This window comes from Symphalangus syndactylus, chromosome 12 (assembly GCF_028878055.3).
Source record: "Symphalangus syndactylus isolate Jambi chromosome 12, NHGRI_mSymSyn1-v2.1_pri, whole genome shotgun sequence".
NCBI lineage: Eukaryota > Metazoa > Chordata > Mammalia > Primates > Hylobatidae > Symphalangus > Symphalangus syndactylus.
The window spans coordinates 106,141,462-106,156,987 of record NC_072441.2 but is presented as its reverse complement, the minus strand read 5'-3'; positions in this window follow the sequence as shown (position 1 = coordinate 106,156,987).

The following is a 15,526-nucleotide window of genomic DNA, read 5'->3' as shown; positions in this document are numbered from 1 at the left end:
AAACTTATTTCTGATATGTTCATTAAGCTAACAGAGTTAAACCATGCTTTTGATTGCGCAGTTCTGAACACTCTTTCTGTAGAAAATGCAAGTGGACATTCGGAGCGCTAAGAGGGTAACAGTGGAAAAAGGAATATATTCAAATATAAACTACACAGTAGCATTCTGTTAAAATTCTTTCTGTTCTGTGCATTCAACTAACAGAGTTGAACCTTACTTTTGATTGAGCCGTTCTGAAACACTCTTTCTGTAGAAACTGCAATTGGACATGCTACGCGCGAAGAGGCCTACATTGGGAAAAAGAATATCTTCAAATAAAAACTACACAGATGCATTCTGTGAAACTTATTTCTGATCTGTAAATTCAGTTAACAGAGATAAAACATATTTTTGATTGAGCAGTTATGAAACACTCTTTTTGTAGAAAATGCAAGTGGAGATTCGGAGCGCTAAGAGGGTAATAGTGGAAAAAGGAATGTCTTCAAATATAAACTACAGAGAATCATTCGGTGAAACTTCCTTCTGATCTGTGCATTCAGCTAACAGAGTTAAACCATACTTTTGATTGAGTAGATCTGAACACTCTTTCTGTAGAAAATGCAACTGGACATTTGGAGCGCTAAGAGCGTAGTAGTGGAAAAAGGAATATATTCAAAGATAAACTACACAGAAGCATTCTGTGAAACTTCTTTCTGATCTGAGCATTCAGCTAACAGAGTTAAACCATACTTTTGATTGAGCAGTTTTGAAACACTCTGTCTGTAGAAAATGCAACTGGACATTCGTAGCGCTAAGTGGGTAATAGTGGAAAAAAGAATATGTTCAAATATAAACGACACAGAAGCATTGTATGAAACTTCTTTCTGTTCTGTGCATTCAACTAACAGAGTTGAACCTTACTTTTGATTGAGCCGTTCTGAAACACTCTTTCTGTAGGAACTGCAATTGGACATTCTGAGCGCTAATAGGCCTCTATTGGGAAAAATAATATCTTCAAATAAAAACTACACAGAAGCATTGTGTGAAACTTATTTCTGATATGTTCATTAAGCTAACAGAGTTAAACCATACTTTTGATTGCGCAGTTGTGAACACTCTTTCTGTAGAAAATGCAAGTGGACATTCGGAGCGCTAAGAGGGTAATAGTGGAAAAAGGAATATATTCAAATATAAACTACACAGTAGCATTCTGTGAAAATTCTTTCTGTTCTGTGCATTCAACTAACAGAGTTGAACCTTACTTTTGATTGAGCCGTTCTGAAACACTCTTTCTGTAGAAACTGCAACTGGACATGCTAAGCGCTAAGAGGCCTTCATTGGGAAAAAGAATATCTTCAAATAAAAACTACACAGATGCATTCTGTGAAACTTATTTCTGATCTGTAAATTCAGTTAACAGAGATAAAACATATTTTTGATTGAGCAGTTATGAAACACTCTTTTTGTAGAAAATGCAAGTGGAGATTCGGAGCGCTAAGAGGGTAATAGTGGAAAAAGGAATGTCTTCAAATATAAACTACACAGAATCATTCGGTGAAACTTCTTTCTGATCTGCGCATTCAGCTAACAGAGTTAAACCATACTTTTGATTGAGCAGATCTGAACACTCTTTCTGTAGAAAATGCAACTGGACATTTGGACCGCTAAGAGCGTAGTAGTGGAAAAAGGAATATATTCAAATATAAACTACACAGAAGCATTCTGTGAAACTTCTTTCTGATCTGAGCATTCAGCTAACAGAGTTAAACCATACTTTTGATTGAGCAGTTTTGAAACACTCTGTCTGTAGGAAATGCAACTGGACATTCGTAGCGCTAAGTGGGTAATAGGGGAAAAAAGAATATGTTCAAATATAAACTACACAGAAGCATTGTATGAAACTTCTTTCTGTTCTGTGCATTCAACTAACAGAGTTGAACCTTACTTTTGATTGAGCCATTCTGAAACACTCTTTCTGTAGAAACTGCAATTGGACATTCTGAGCGCTAGGAGGCCTATATTGAGAAAAAGAATGTCTACAAATAAAAACTACACAGAAGAATTGTGTGAAACTTCTTTCTGTTCTGTTTGTTCAACTAAAAGAGTTGAACCTTAGTTTTGATTGAGCCGTTCTGAAACACTCTTTCTGTAGAAAATGCAAGTGGAGATTCGGAGCGCTAAGAGGGTAATAGTGGAAAAAGGAATGTCCCCAAATATAAACTACACAGAATCATTCTGTGAAACTTCTTTCTGATCTGTGCATTCAGCTAACAGAGTTAAACCATACTTTTGATTTAGCAGATCTGAACACTCTTTCTGTAGAAAATGCAACTGGACATTTGGAGCGCTAAGAGAGTTGTAGTGGAAAAAGGAATATATTCAAATATAAACTACACAGAAGCATTCTGTGAAACTTCTTTCTGATCTGAGCATTCAGCTAACAGAGTTAAACCATACTTTTGATTGAGCAGTTTTGAAACACTCTGTCTGTAGAAAATGCAACTGGACATTCGTAGCGCTAAGTGGGTAATAGTGGAAAAAAGAATATGTTCAAATATAAACTACACAGAAGCATTGTATGAAACTTCTTTCTGTTCTGTGCATTCAACTAACAGAGTTGAATCTTACTTTTGATTGAGCCGTTCTGAAACAATCTTTCTGCAGAAACTGCAATTGGACATTCTGAGTGCTCAGAGGCCTCTATTGGGAAAAATAATATCTTCAAATAAAAACTACACAGAAGCATTGTGTGAAACTTATTTCTGATATATTCATTAAGCTAACAGAGTTAAACCATACTTATGATTGCGCAGTTCTGAACACTCCTTCTGTAGAAAATGCAAGTGGAGATTCGGAGCGCTAAGAGGGTAATAGTGGAAAAAGGAATATATTCAAATATAAACTACACAGTAGCATTCTGTGAAAATTCTTTCTGTTCTGTGCATTCAACTAACAGGGTTGAACCTTACTTTTGATTGAGCCGTTCTGAAACACTCTTTCTGTAGAAACTGCAATTGGACATGCTAAGCGCTAAGAGGCCTACATTGGGGAAAAGAATATCTTCAAATAAAAACTACACAGATGCATTCTGTGAAACTTATTTCTGATCTGCAAATTCAGTTAACAGAGATAAAACATATTTTTGATTGAGCAGTTATGAAACACTCTTTTTGTAGAAAATGCAAGTGGAGATTCGGAGCGCTAAGAGGGTAATAGTGGAAAAAGGAATGTCTTCAAATATAAACTACACAGAATCATTCGGTGAAACTTCTTTCTGATCTGTGCATTCAGCTAACAGAGTTAAACCATACTTTTGATTGAGCAGATCTGAACACTCTTTCTGTAGAAAATGCAACTGGATATTTGGAGCGCTAAGAGCGTAGTAGTGGAAAAAGGAATATATTCAAATATAAACTACACAGAAGCATTCTGTGAAACTTCTTTCTGATCTGAGCATTCAGCTAACAGAGTTAAACCATACTTTTGACTGAGCAGTTTTGAAACACTCTGTCTGTAGAAAATGCAACTGGACATTCGTAGCGCTAAGTGGGTACTAGTGGAAAAAAGAATATGTTCAAATATAAACTACACAGAAGCATTGTATGAAACTTCTTTCTGTTCTGTGCATTCAACTAACAGAGTTGAACCTTACTTTTGATTGAGCCGTTCTGAAACACTCTTTCTGTAGAAACTGCAATTGGACATTCTGAGCGCTAGGAGGCCTATATTGGGAAAAAGAATGTCTACAAATAAAAACTACACAGAAGAATTGTGTGAAACTTCTTTCTGTTCTGTTTGTTCAACTAAAAGAGTTGAACCTTAGTTTTGATTGAGCCGTTCTGAAACACTCTTTCTGTAGAAAATGCAATTGGAGATTCGGAGCGCTAAGAGGGTAATAGTGGAAAAAGGAATGTCTCCAAATATAAACTACACAGAATCATTCTGTGAAACTTCTTTCTGATCTGTGCATTCAGCTAACAGAGTTAAACCATACTTTTGATTGAGCAGATCTGAACACTCTTTCTGTAGAAAATGCAACTGGACATTTGGAGCGCTAAGAGAGTAGTAGTGGAAAAAGGAATATATTCAAATATAAACTACACAGAAGCATTCTGTGAAACTTCTTTCTGATCTGAGCATTCAGCTAACAGAGTTAAACCATACTTTTGATTGAGCAGTTTTGAAACACTCTGTCTGTAGAAAATGCAACTGGACATTCGTAGCGCTAAGTGGGTAATAGTGGAAAAAAAAATATGTTCAAATATAAACTACACAGAAGCATTGTATGAAACTTCTTTCTGTTCTGTGCATTCAACTAACAGAGTTGAACCTTACTTTTGATTGAGCCTTTCTGAAACACTCTTTCTGTAGAAACTGCAATTGGACATTCTGAGCGCTAAGAGGCCTCTATTGGGAAAAATAATAACTTCAAATAAAAACTACACAGAAGCATTGTGTGAAACTTATTTCTGATATGTTCATTAAGCTAACAGAGTTAAACCATGCTTTTGATTGCGCAGTTCTGAACACTCTTTCTGTAGAAAATGCAAGTGGACATTCGGAGCGCTAAGAGGGTAACAGTGGAAAAAGGAATATATTCAAATATAAACTACACAGTAGCATTCTGTGAAAATTCTTTCTGTTCTGTGCATTCAACTAACAGAGTTGAACCTTACTTTTGATTGAGCCGTTCTGAAACACTCTTTCTGTAGAAACTGCAATTGGACATGCTACGCGCGAAGAGGCCTACATTGGGAAAAAGAATATCTTCAAATAAAAACTACACAGATGCATTCTGTGAAACTTATTTCTGATCTGTAAATTCAGTTAACAGAGATAAAACATATTTTTGATTGAGCAGTTATGAAACACTCTTTTTGTAGAAAATGCAAGTGGAGATTCGGAGCGCTAAGAGGGTAATAGTGGAAAAAGGAATGTCTTCAAATATAAACTACAGAGAATCATTCGGTGAAACTTCCTTCTGATCTGTGCATTCAGCTAACAGAGTTAAACCATACTTTTGATTGAGTAGATCTGAACACTCTTTCTGTAGAAAATGCAACTGGACATTTGGAGCGCTAAGAGCGTAGTAGTGGAAAAAGGAATATATTCAAAGATAAACTACACAGAAGCATTCTGTGAAACTTCTTTCTGATCTGAGCATTCAGCTAACAGAGTTAAACCATACTTTTGATTGAGCAGTTTTGAAACACTCTGTCTGTAGAAAATGCAACTGGACATTCGTAGCGCTAAGTGGGTAATAGTGGAAAAAAGAATATGTTCAAATATAAACGACACAGAATCATTGTATGAAACTTCTTTCTGTTCTGTGCATTCAACTAACAGAGTTGAACCTTACTTTTGATTGAGCCGTTCTGAAACACTCTTTCTGTAGAAACTGCAATTGGACATTCTGAGCGCTAATAGGCCTCTATTGGGAAAAATAATATCTTCAAATAAAAACTACACAGAAGCATTGTGTGAAACTTATTTCTGATATGTTCATTAAGCTAACAGAGTTAAACCATACTTTTGATTGCGCAGTTCTGAACACTCTTTCTGTAGAAAATGCAAGTGGACATTCGGAGCGCTAAGAGGATAATAGTGGAAAAAGGAATATATTCAAATATAAACTACACAGTAGCATTCTGTGAAAATACTTTCTGTTCTGTGCATTCAACTAACAGAGTTGAACCTTACTTTTGATTGAGCCGTTCTGAAAAACTCTTTCTGTAGAAACTGCAATTGGACAAGCTAAGCGCTAAGAGGCCTACATTGGGAAAAAGAATATCTTCAAATAAAAACTACACAGATGCATTCTGTGAAACTTATTTCTGATCTGTAAATTCAGTTAACAGAGATAAAACATATTTTTGATTGAGCAGTTATGAAACACTCTTTTTGTAGAAAATGCAAGTGGAGATTCGGAGCACTAAGAGGGTAATAGTGGAAAAAGGAATGTCTTCAAATAGAAACTACACAGAATCATTCGGTGAAACTTCCTTCTGATCTGTGCATTCAGCTAACAGAGTTAAACCATACTTTTGATTGAGCAGATCTGAACACTCTTTCTGTAGAAAATGCAACTGGACATTTGGAGTGCTAAGAGCGTAGTAGTGGAAAAAGGAATATATTCAAATATAAACTACACAGAAGCATTCTGTGAAACTTCTTTCTGATCTGAGCATTCAGCTAACAGAGTTAAACCATACTTTTGATTGAGCAGTTTTGAAACACTCTGTCTGTAGAAAATGCAACTGGACATTCGTAGCGCTAAGTGGGTACTAGTGGAAAAAAGAATATGTTCAAATATAAACTACACAGAAGCATTGTATGAAACTTCTTTCTGTTCTGTGCATTCAACTAACAGAGTTGAACCTTACTTTTGATTGAGCCGTTCTGAAACACTCTTTCTGTAGAAACTGCAATTGGACATTCTGAGCGCTAGGAGGCCTATATTGGGAAAAAGAATGTCTACAAATAAAAACTACACAGAAGAATTTTGTGAAACTTCTTTCTGTTCTGTTTGTTCAACTAAAAGAGTTGAACCTTAGTTTTGATTGAGCCGTTCTGAAACACTCTTTCTGTAGAAACTGCAATTGGACATTCTGAGCGCTAATAGGCCTCTATTGGGAAAAATAATATCTTCAAATAAAAACTACACAGAAGCATTGTGTGAAACTTATTTCTGATATGTTCATTAAGCTAACAGAGTTAAACCATACTTTTGATTGCGCAGTTCTGAACACTCTTTCTGTAGAAAATGCAAGTGGACATTCGGAGCGCTAAGAGGGTAATAGTGGAAAAAGGAATATATTCAAATATAAACTACACAGTAGCATTCTGTGAAAATTCTTTCTGTTCTGTGCATTCAACTAACAGAGTTGAACCTTACTTTTGATTGAGCCGTTCTGAAACACTCTTTCTGTAGAAACTGCAACTGGACATGCTAAGCGCTAAGAGGCCTACATTGGGAAAAAGAATATCTTCAAATAAAAACTACACAGATGCATTCTGTGAAACTTATTTCTGATCTGTAAATTCAGTTAACAGAGATAAAACATATTTTTGATTGAGCAGTTATGAAACACTCTTTTTGTAGAAAATGCAAGTGGAGATTCGGAGCGCTAAGAGGGTAATAGTGGAAAAAGGAATGTCTTCAAATATAAACTACACAGAATCATTCGGTGAAACTTCTTTCTGATCTGTGCATTCAGCTAACAGAGTTAAATCATACTTTTGATTGAGCAGATTTGAAACACTCTGTCTGTAGAAAATGCAACTGGACATTCGTAGCGCTAAGTGGGTAATAGTGGAAAAAAGAGTATGTTCAAATATAAACTACACAGAAGCATTGTATGAAACTTCTTTCTGTTCTGTGCATTCAACTAACAGAGTTGAACCTTACTTTTGATTGAGCCATTCTGAAACACTCTTTCTGTAGAAACTGCAATTGGACATTCTGAGCGCTAGGAGGCCTATATTGAGAAAAAGAATGTCTACAAATAAAAACTACACAGAAGAATTGTGTGAAACTTCTTTCTGTTCTGTTTGTTCAACTAAAAGTGTTGAACCTTAGTTTTGATTGAGCCGTTCTGAAACACTCTTTCTGTAGAAAATGCAAGTGGAGATTCGGAGCGCTAAGAGGGTAATAGTGGAAAAAGGAATGTCTCCAAATATAAACTACACAGAATCATTCTGTGAAACTTCTTTCTGATCTGTGCATTCAGCTAACAGAGTTAAACCATACTTTTGATTTAGCAGATCTGAACACTCTTTCTGTAGAAAATGCAACTGGACATTTGGAGCGCTAAGAGAGTTGTAGTGGAAAAAGGAATATATTCAAATATAAACTACACAGAAGCATTCTGTGAAACTTCTTTCTGATCTGAGCATTCAGCTAACAGAGTTAAACCATACTTTTGATTGAGCAGTTTTGAAACACTCTGTCTGTAGAAAATGCAACTGGACATTCGTAGCGCTAAGTGGGTAATAGTGGAAAAAAGAATATGTTCAAATATAAACTACACAGAAGCATTGTATGAAACTTCTTTCTGTTCTGTGCATTCAACTAACAGAGTTGAATCTTACTTTTGATTGAGCCGTTCTGAAACACTCTTTCTGTAGAAAATGCAATTGGACATTCTGAGTGCTCAGAGGCCTCTATTGGGAAAAATAATATCTTCAAATAAAAACTACACAGAAGCATTGTGTGAAACTTATTTCTGATATGTTCATTAAGCTAACAGAGTTAAACCATACTTATGATTGCGCAGTTCTGAACACTCCTTCTGTAGAAAATGCAAGTGGAGATTCGGAGCGCTAAGAGGGTAATAGTGGAAAAAGGAATATATTCAAATATAAACTACACAGTAGCATTCTGTGAAAATTCTTTCTGTTCTGTGCATTCAACTAACAGAGTTGAACCTTACTTTTGATTGAGCCGTTCTGAAACACTCTTTCTGTAGAAACTGCAATTGGACATGCTAAGCGCTAAGAGGCCTACATTGGGGAAAAGAATATCTTCAAATAAAAACTACACAGATGCTTTCTGTGAAACTTATTTCTGATCTGCAAATTCAGTTAACAGAGATAAAACATATTTTTGATTGAGCAGTTATGAAACACTCTTTTTGTAGAAAATGCAAGTGGAGATTCGGAGCGCTAAGAGGGTAATAGTGGAAAAAGAAATGATTTCTAATATAAACTACACAGAATCATTCGGTGAAACTTCCTTCTGATCTGTGCATTCAGCTAACAGAGTTAATCCATACTTTTGATTGAGCAGATCTGAACACTCTTTCTGTAGAAAATGCAACTGGACATTTAGAGCGCTAAGAGCGTAGTAGTGGAAAAAGGAATATATTCAAATATAAACTACACAGAAGCATTCTGTGAAACTTCTTTCTGATCTGAGCATTCAGCTAACAGAGTTAAACCATACTTTTGATTGAGCAGTTTTGAAACACTCTGTCTGTAGAAAATGCAACTGGACATTCGTAGCGCTAAGTGGGTAATAGTGGAAAAAAGAATATGTTCAAATATAAACTACACAGAAGCATTGTATGAAACTTCTTTCTGTTCTGTGCATTCAACTAACAGAGTTGAACCTTACTTTTGATTGAGCCGTTTGAAACACTCTTTCTGTAGAAACTGCAATTGGACATTCTGAGCGCTAGGAGGCCTATATTGGGAAAAAGAATGTCTACAAATAAAAACTACACAGAAGAATTGTGTGAAACTTCTTTCTGTTCTGTTTGTTCAACTAAAAGAGTTGAAACTTAGTTTTGATTGAGCCGTTCTGAAACACTCTTTCTGTAGAAAATGCAAGTGGAGATTCGGAGCGCTAAGAGGGTAATAGTGGAAAAAGGAATGTCTCCAAATATAAACTACACAGAATCATTCTGTGAAACTTCTTTCTGATCTGTGCATTCAGCTAACAGAGTTAAACCATACTTTTGATTTAGCAGATCTGAACACTCTTTCTGTAGAAAATGCAACTGGACATTTGGAGCGCTAAGAGAGTTGTAGTGGAAAAAGGAATATATTCAAATATAAACTACACAGAAGCATTCTGTGAAACTTCTTTCTGATCTGAGCATTCAGCTAACAGAGTTAAACCATACTTTTGATTGAGCAGTTTTGAAACACTCTGTCTGTAGAAAATGCAACTGGACATTCGTAGCGCTAAGTGGGTAATAGTGGAAAAAAGAATATGTTCAAATATAAACTACACAGAAGCATTGTATGAAACTTCTTTCTGTTCTGTGCATTCAACTAACAGAGTTGAATCTTACTTTTGATTGAGCCGTTCTGAAACACTCTTTCTGTAGAAACTGCAATTGGACATTCTGAGCGCTCAGAGGCCTCTATTGGGGAAAATAATATCTTCAAATAAAAACTACACAGAAGCATTGTGTGAAACTTATTTCTGATATGTTCATTAAGCTAACAGAGTTAAACCATACTTATGATTGCGCAGTTCTGAACACTCCTTCTGTAGAAAATGCAAGTGGAGATTCGGAGCGCTAAGAGGGTAATAGTGGAAAAAGGAATATATTCAAATATAAACTACACAGTAGCATTCTGTGAAAATTCTTTCTGTTCTGTGCATTCAACTAACAGAGTTGAACCTTACTTTTGATTGAGCCGTTCTGAAACACTCTTTCTGTAGAAACTGCAATTGGACATGCTAAGCGCTAAGAGACCTACATTGGGGAAAAGAATATCTTCAAATAAAAACTACACAGATGCATTCTGTGAAACTTATTTCTGATCTGCAAATTCAGTTAACAGAGATAAAACATATTTTTGATTGAGCAGTTATGAAACACTCTTTTTGTAGAAGATGCAAGTGGAGATTCGGAGCGCTAAGAGGGTAATAGTGGAAAAAGGAATGTCTTCAAATATAAACTACACAGTATCATTCGGTGAAACTTCTTTCTGATCTGTGCATTCAGCTAACAGAGTTAAACCATACTTTTGATTGAGCAGATCTGAACACTCTTTCTGTAGAAAATGCAACTGGACATTTGGAGCGCTAAGAGCGTAGTAGTGGAAAAAGGAATATATTCAAATATAAACTACACAGAAGCATTCTGTGAAACTTCTTTCTGATCTGAGCATTCAGCTAACAGAGTTAAACCATACTGTTGATTAAGCCGTTTTGATACACTCTGTCTGTAGGAAATGCAACTGGACATTCGTAGAGCTAAGTGGGTAATAGTGGAAAAAAGAATATGTTCAAATATAAACTACACAGAAGCATTGTATGAAACTTCTTTCTGTTCTGTGCATTCAACTAACAGAATTGAACCTTACTTTTGATTGAGCCATTCTGAAACACTCTTTCTGTAGAAACTGCAATTGGACATTCTGAGCGCTAGGAGGCCTATATTGAGAAAAAGAATGTCTACAAATAAAAACTACACAGAAGAATTGTGTGAAACTTCTTTCTGTTCTGTTTGTTCAACTAAAAGAGTTGAACCTTAGTTTTGATTGAGCCGTTCTGAAACACTCTTTCTGTAGAAAATGCAAGTGGAGATTCGGAGCGCTAAGAGGGTAATAGTGGAAAAAGGAATGTCTCCAAATATAAACTACACAGAATCATTCTGTGAAACTTCTTTCTGATCTGTGCATTCAGCTAACAGAGTTAAACCATACTTTTGATTTAGCAGATCTGAACACTCTTTCTGTAGAAAATGCAACTGGACATTTGGAGCGCTAAGAGAGTTGTAGTGGAAAAAGGAATATATTCAAATATAAACTACACAGAAGCATTCTGTGAAACTTCTTTCTGATCTGAGCATTCAGCTAACAGAGTTAAACCATACTTTTGATTGAGCAGTTTTGAAACACTCTGTCTGTAGAAAATGCAACTGGACATTCGTAGCGCTAAGTGGGTAATAGTGGAAAAAAGAATATGTTCCAATATAAACTACACAGAAGCATTGTATGAAACTTCTTTCTGTTCTGTGCATTCAACTAACAGAGTTGAACCTTACTTTTGATTGAGCCGTTCTGAAACACTCTTTCTGTAGAAACTGCAATTGGACATTCTGAGCGCTAAGAGGCCTCTATTGGGAAAAATTATATCTTCAAATAAAAACTACACAGAAGCATTGTGTGAAACTTATTTCTGATATGTTCATTAAGCTAACAGAGTTAAACCATACTTATGATTGCGCAGTTCTGAACACTCCTTCTGTAGAAAATGCAAGTGGAGATTCGGAGCGCGAAGAGGGTAGTAGTGGAAAAAGGAAAATATTCAAATATAAACTACACAGTACCATTCTGTGAAAATTCTTTCTGTTCTGTGCATTCAACTAACAGAGTTGAACCTTACTTTTGATTGAGCCGTTCTGAAACACTCTTTCTGTAGAAACTGCAATTGGACATGCTAAGCGCTAAGAGGCCTACATTGGGGAAAAGAATATCTTCAAATAAAAACTACACAGATGCATTCTGTGAAACTTATTTCTGATCTGCAAATTCAGTTAACAGAGATAAAACATATTTTTGATTGAGCAGTTATGAAACACTCTTTTTGTAGAAAATGCAAGTGGAGATTCGGAGCGCTAAGAGGGTAATAGTGGAAAAAGAAATGATTTCTAATATAAACTACACAGAATCATTCGGTGAAACTTCCTTCTGATCTGTGCATTCAGCTAACAGAGTTAAACCATACTTTTGATTGAGCAGATCTGAACACTCTTTCTGTAGAAAATGCAACTGGACATTTGGAGCGCTAAGAGCGTAGTAGTGGAAAAAGGAATATATTCAAATATAAACTACACAGAAGCATTCTGTGAAACTTCTTTCTGATCTGAGCATTCAGCTAACACAGTTAAACCATACTTTTGATTGAGCAGTTTTGAAACACTCTGTCTGTAGAAAATGCAACTGGACATTCGTAGCGCTAAGTGGGTAATAGTGGAAAAAAGAATATGTTCAAATATAAACTACACAGAAGCATTGTATGAAACTTCTTTCTGTTCTGTGCATTCAACTAACAGAGTTGAACCTTACTTTTGATTGAGCCGTTTGAAACTCTCTTTCTGTAGAAACTGCAATTGGACATTCTGAGCGCTAGGAGGCCTATATTGGGAAAAAGAATGTCTACAAATAAAAACTACACAGAAGAATTGTGTGAAACTTCTTTCTGTTCTGTTTGTTCAACTAAAAGAGTTGAAATTTAGTTTTGATTGAGCCGTTCTGAAACACTCTTTCTGTAGAAAATGCAAGTGGAGATTCGGAGCGCTAAGAGGGTAATAGTGGAAAAAGGAATGTCTCCAAATATAAACTACACAGAATCATTCTGTGAAACTTCTTTCTGATCTGTGCATTCAGCTAACAGAGTTAAACCATACTTTTGATTTAGCAGATCTGAACACTCTTTCTGTAGAAAATGCAACTGGACATTTGGAGCGCTAAGAGAGTTGTAGTGGAAAAAACAATATATTCAAATATAAACTACACAGAAGCATTCTGTGAAACTTCTTTCTGATCTGAGCATTCAGCTAACAGAGTTAAACCATACTTTTGATTGAGCAGTTTTGAAACACTCTGTCTGTAGAAAATGCAACTGGACATTCGTAGCGCTAAGTGGGTAATAGTGGAAAAAAGAATATGTTCAAATATAAACTACACAGAAGCCTTGTATGAAACTTCTTTCTGTTCTGTGCATTCAACTAACAGAGTTGAATCTTACTTTTGATTGAGCCGTTCTGAAACACTCTTTCTGTAGAAACTGCAATTGGACATTCTGAGCGCTCAGAGGCCTCTATTGGGGAAAATAATATCTTCAAATAAAAACTACACAGAAGCATTGTGTGAAACTTATTTCTGATATGTTCATTAAGCTAACAGAGTTAAACCATACTTATGATTGCGCAGTTCTGAACACTCCTTCTGTAGAAAATGCAAGTGGAGATTCGGAGCGCTAAGAGGGTAATAGTGGAAAAAGGAATATATTCAAATATAAACTACACAGTAGCATTCTGTGAAAATTCTTTCTGTTCTGTGCATTCAACTAACAGAGTTGAACCTTACTTTTGATTGAGCCGTTCTGAAACACTCTTTCTGTAGAAACTGCAATTGGACATGCTAAGCGCTAAGAGACCTACATTGGGGAAAATAATATCTTCAAATAAAAACTACACAGATGCATTCTGTGAAACTTATTTCTGATCTGCAAACTCAGTTAACAGAGATAAAACATATTTTTGATTGAGCAGTTATGAAACACTCTTTTTGTAGAAGATGCAAGTGGAGATTCGGAGCGCTAGGAGGGTAATAGTGGAAAAAGGAATGTCTTCAAATATAAACTACACAGTATCATTCGGTGAAACTTCTTTCTGATCTGTGCATTCAGCTAACAGAGTTAAACCATACTTTTGATTGAGCAGATCTGAACACTCTTTCTGTAGAAAATGCAACTGGACATTTGGAGCGCTAAGAGCGTAGTAGTGGAAAAAGGAATATATTCAAATATAAACTACACAGAAGCATTCTGTGAAACTTCTTTCTGATCTGAGCATTCAGCTAACAGAGTTAAACCATACTGTTGATTGAGCAGTTTTGAAACACTCTGTCTGTAGGAAATGCAACTGGACATTCGTAGCGCTAAGTGGGTAATAGTGGAAAAAAGAATATGTTCAAATATAAACTACACAGAAGCATTGTATGAAACTTCTTTCTGTTCTGTGCATTCAACTAACAGAGTTGAACCTTACTTTTGATTGAGCCATTCTGAAACACTCTTTCTGTAGAAACTGCAATTGGACATTCTGAGCGCTAGGAGGCCTATATTGAGAAAAAGAATGTCTACAAATAAAAACTACACAGAAGAAATGTGTGAAACTTCTTTCTGTTCTGTTTGTTCAACTAAAAGAGTTGAAACTTAGTTTTGATTGAGCCGTTCTGAAACACTCTTTCTGTAGAAAATGCAAGTGGAGATTCGGAGCGCTAAGAGGGTAATAGTGGAAAAAGGAATGTCTCCAAATATAAACTACACAGAATCATTCTGTGAAACTTCTTTCTGATCTGTGCATTCAGCTAACAGAGTTAAAGCATACTTTTGATTTAGCAGATCTGAACACTCTTTCTGTAGAAAATGCAACTGGACATTTGGAGCGCTAAGAGAGTTGTAGTGGAAAAAGGAATATATTCAAATATAAACTACACAGAAGAATTCTGTGAAACTTCTTTCTGATCTGAGCATTCAGCTAACAGAGTTAAACCATACTTTTGATTGAGCAGTTTTGAAACACTCTGTCTGTAGAAAATGCAACTGGACATTCGTAGCGCTAAGTGGGTAATAGTGGAAAAAAGAATATGTTCCAACATAAACTACACAGAAGCATTGTATGAAACTTCTTTCTGTTCTGTGCATTCAACTAACAGAGTTGAACCTTACTTTTGATTGAGCCGTTCTGAAACACTCTTTCTGTAGAAACTGCAATTGGACATTCTGAGCGCTAAGAGGCCTCTATTGGGAAAAATTATATCTTCAAATAAAAACTACACAGAAGCATTGTGTGAAACTTATTTCTGATATGTTCATTAAGCTAACAGAGTTAAACCATACTTATGATTGCGCAGTTCTGAACACTCCTTCTGTAGAAAATGCAAGTGGAGATTCGGAGCGCGAAGAGGGTAGTAGTGGAAAAAGGAAAATATTCAAATATAAACTACACAGTACCATTCTGTGAAAATTCTTTCTGTTCTGTGCATTCAACTAACAGAGTTGAACCTTACTTTTGATTGAGCCGTTCTGAAACACTCTTTCTGTAGAAACTGCAATTGGACATGCTAAGCGCTAAGAGGCCTACATTGGGGAAAAGAATATCTTCAAATAAAAACTACACAGATGCATTCTGTGAAACTTATTTCTGATCTGTAAATTCAGTTAACAGAGATAAAACATATTTTTGATTGAGCAGTTATGAAAAACTCTTTTTGTAGAAAATGCAAGTGGAGATTCGGAGCGCTAAGAGGGTAATAGTGGAAAAAGAAATGATTTCTAATATAAACTACACAGAATCAT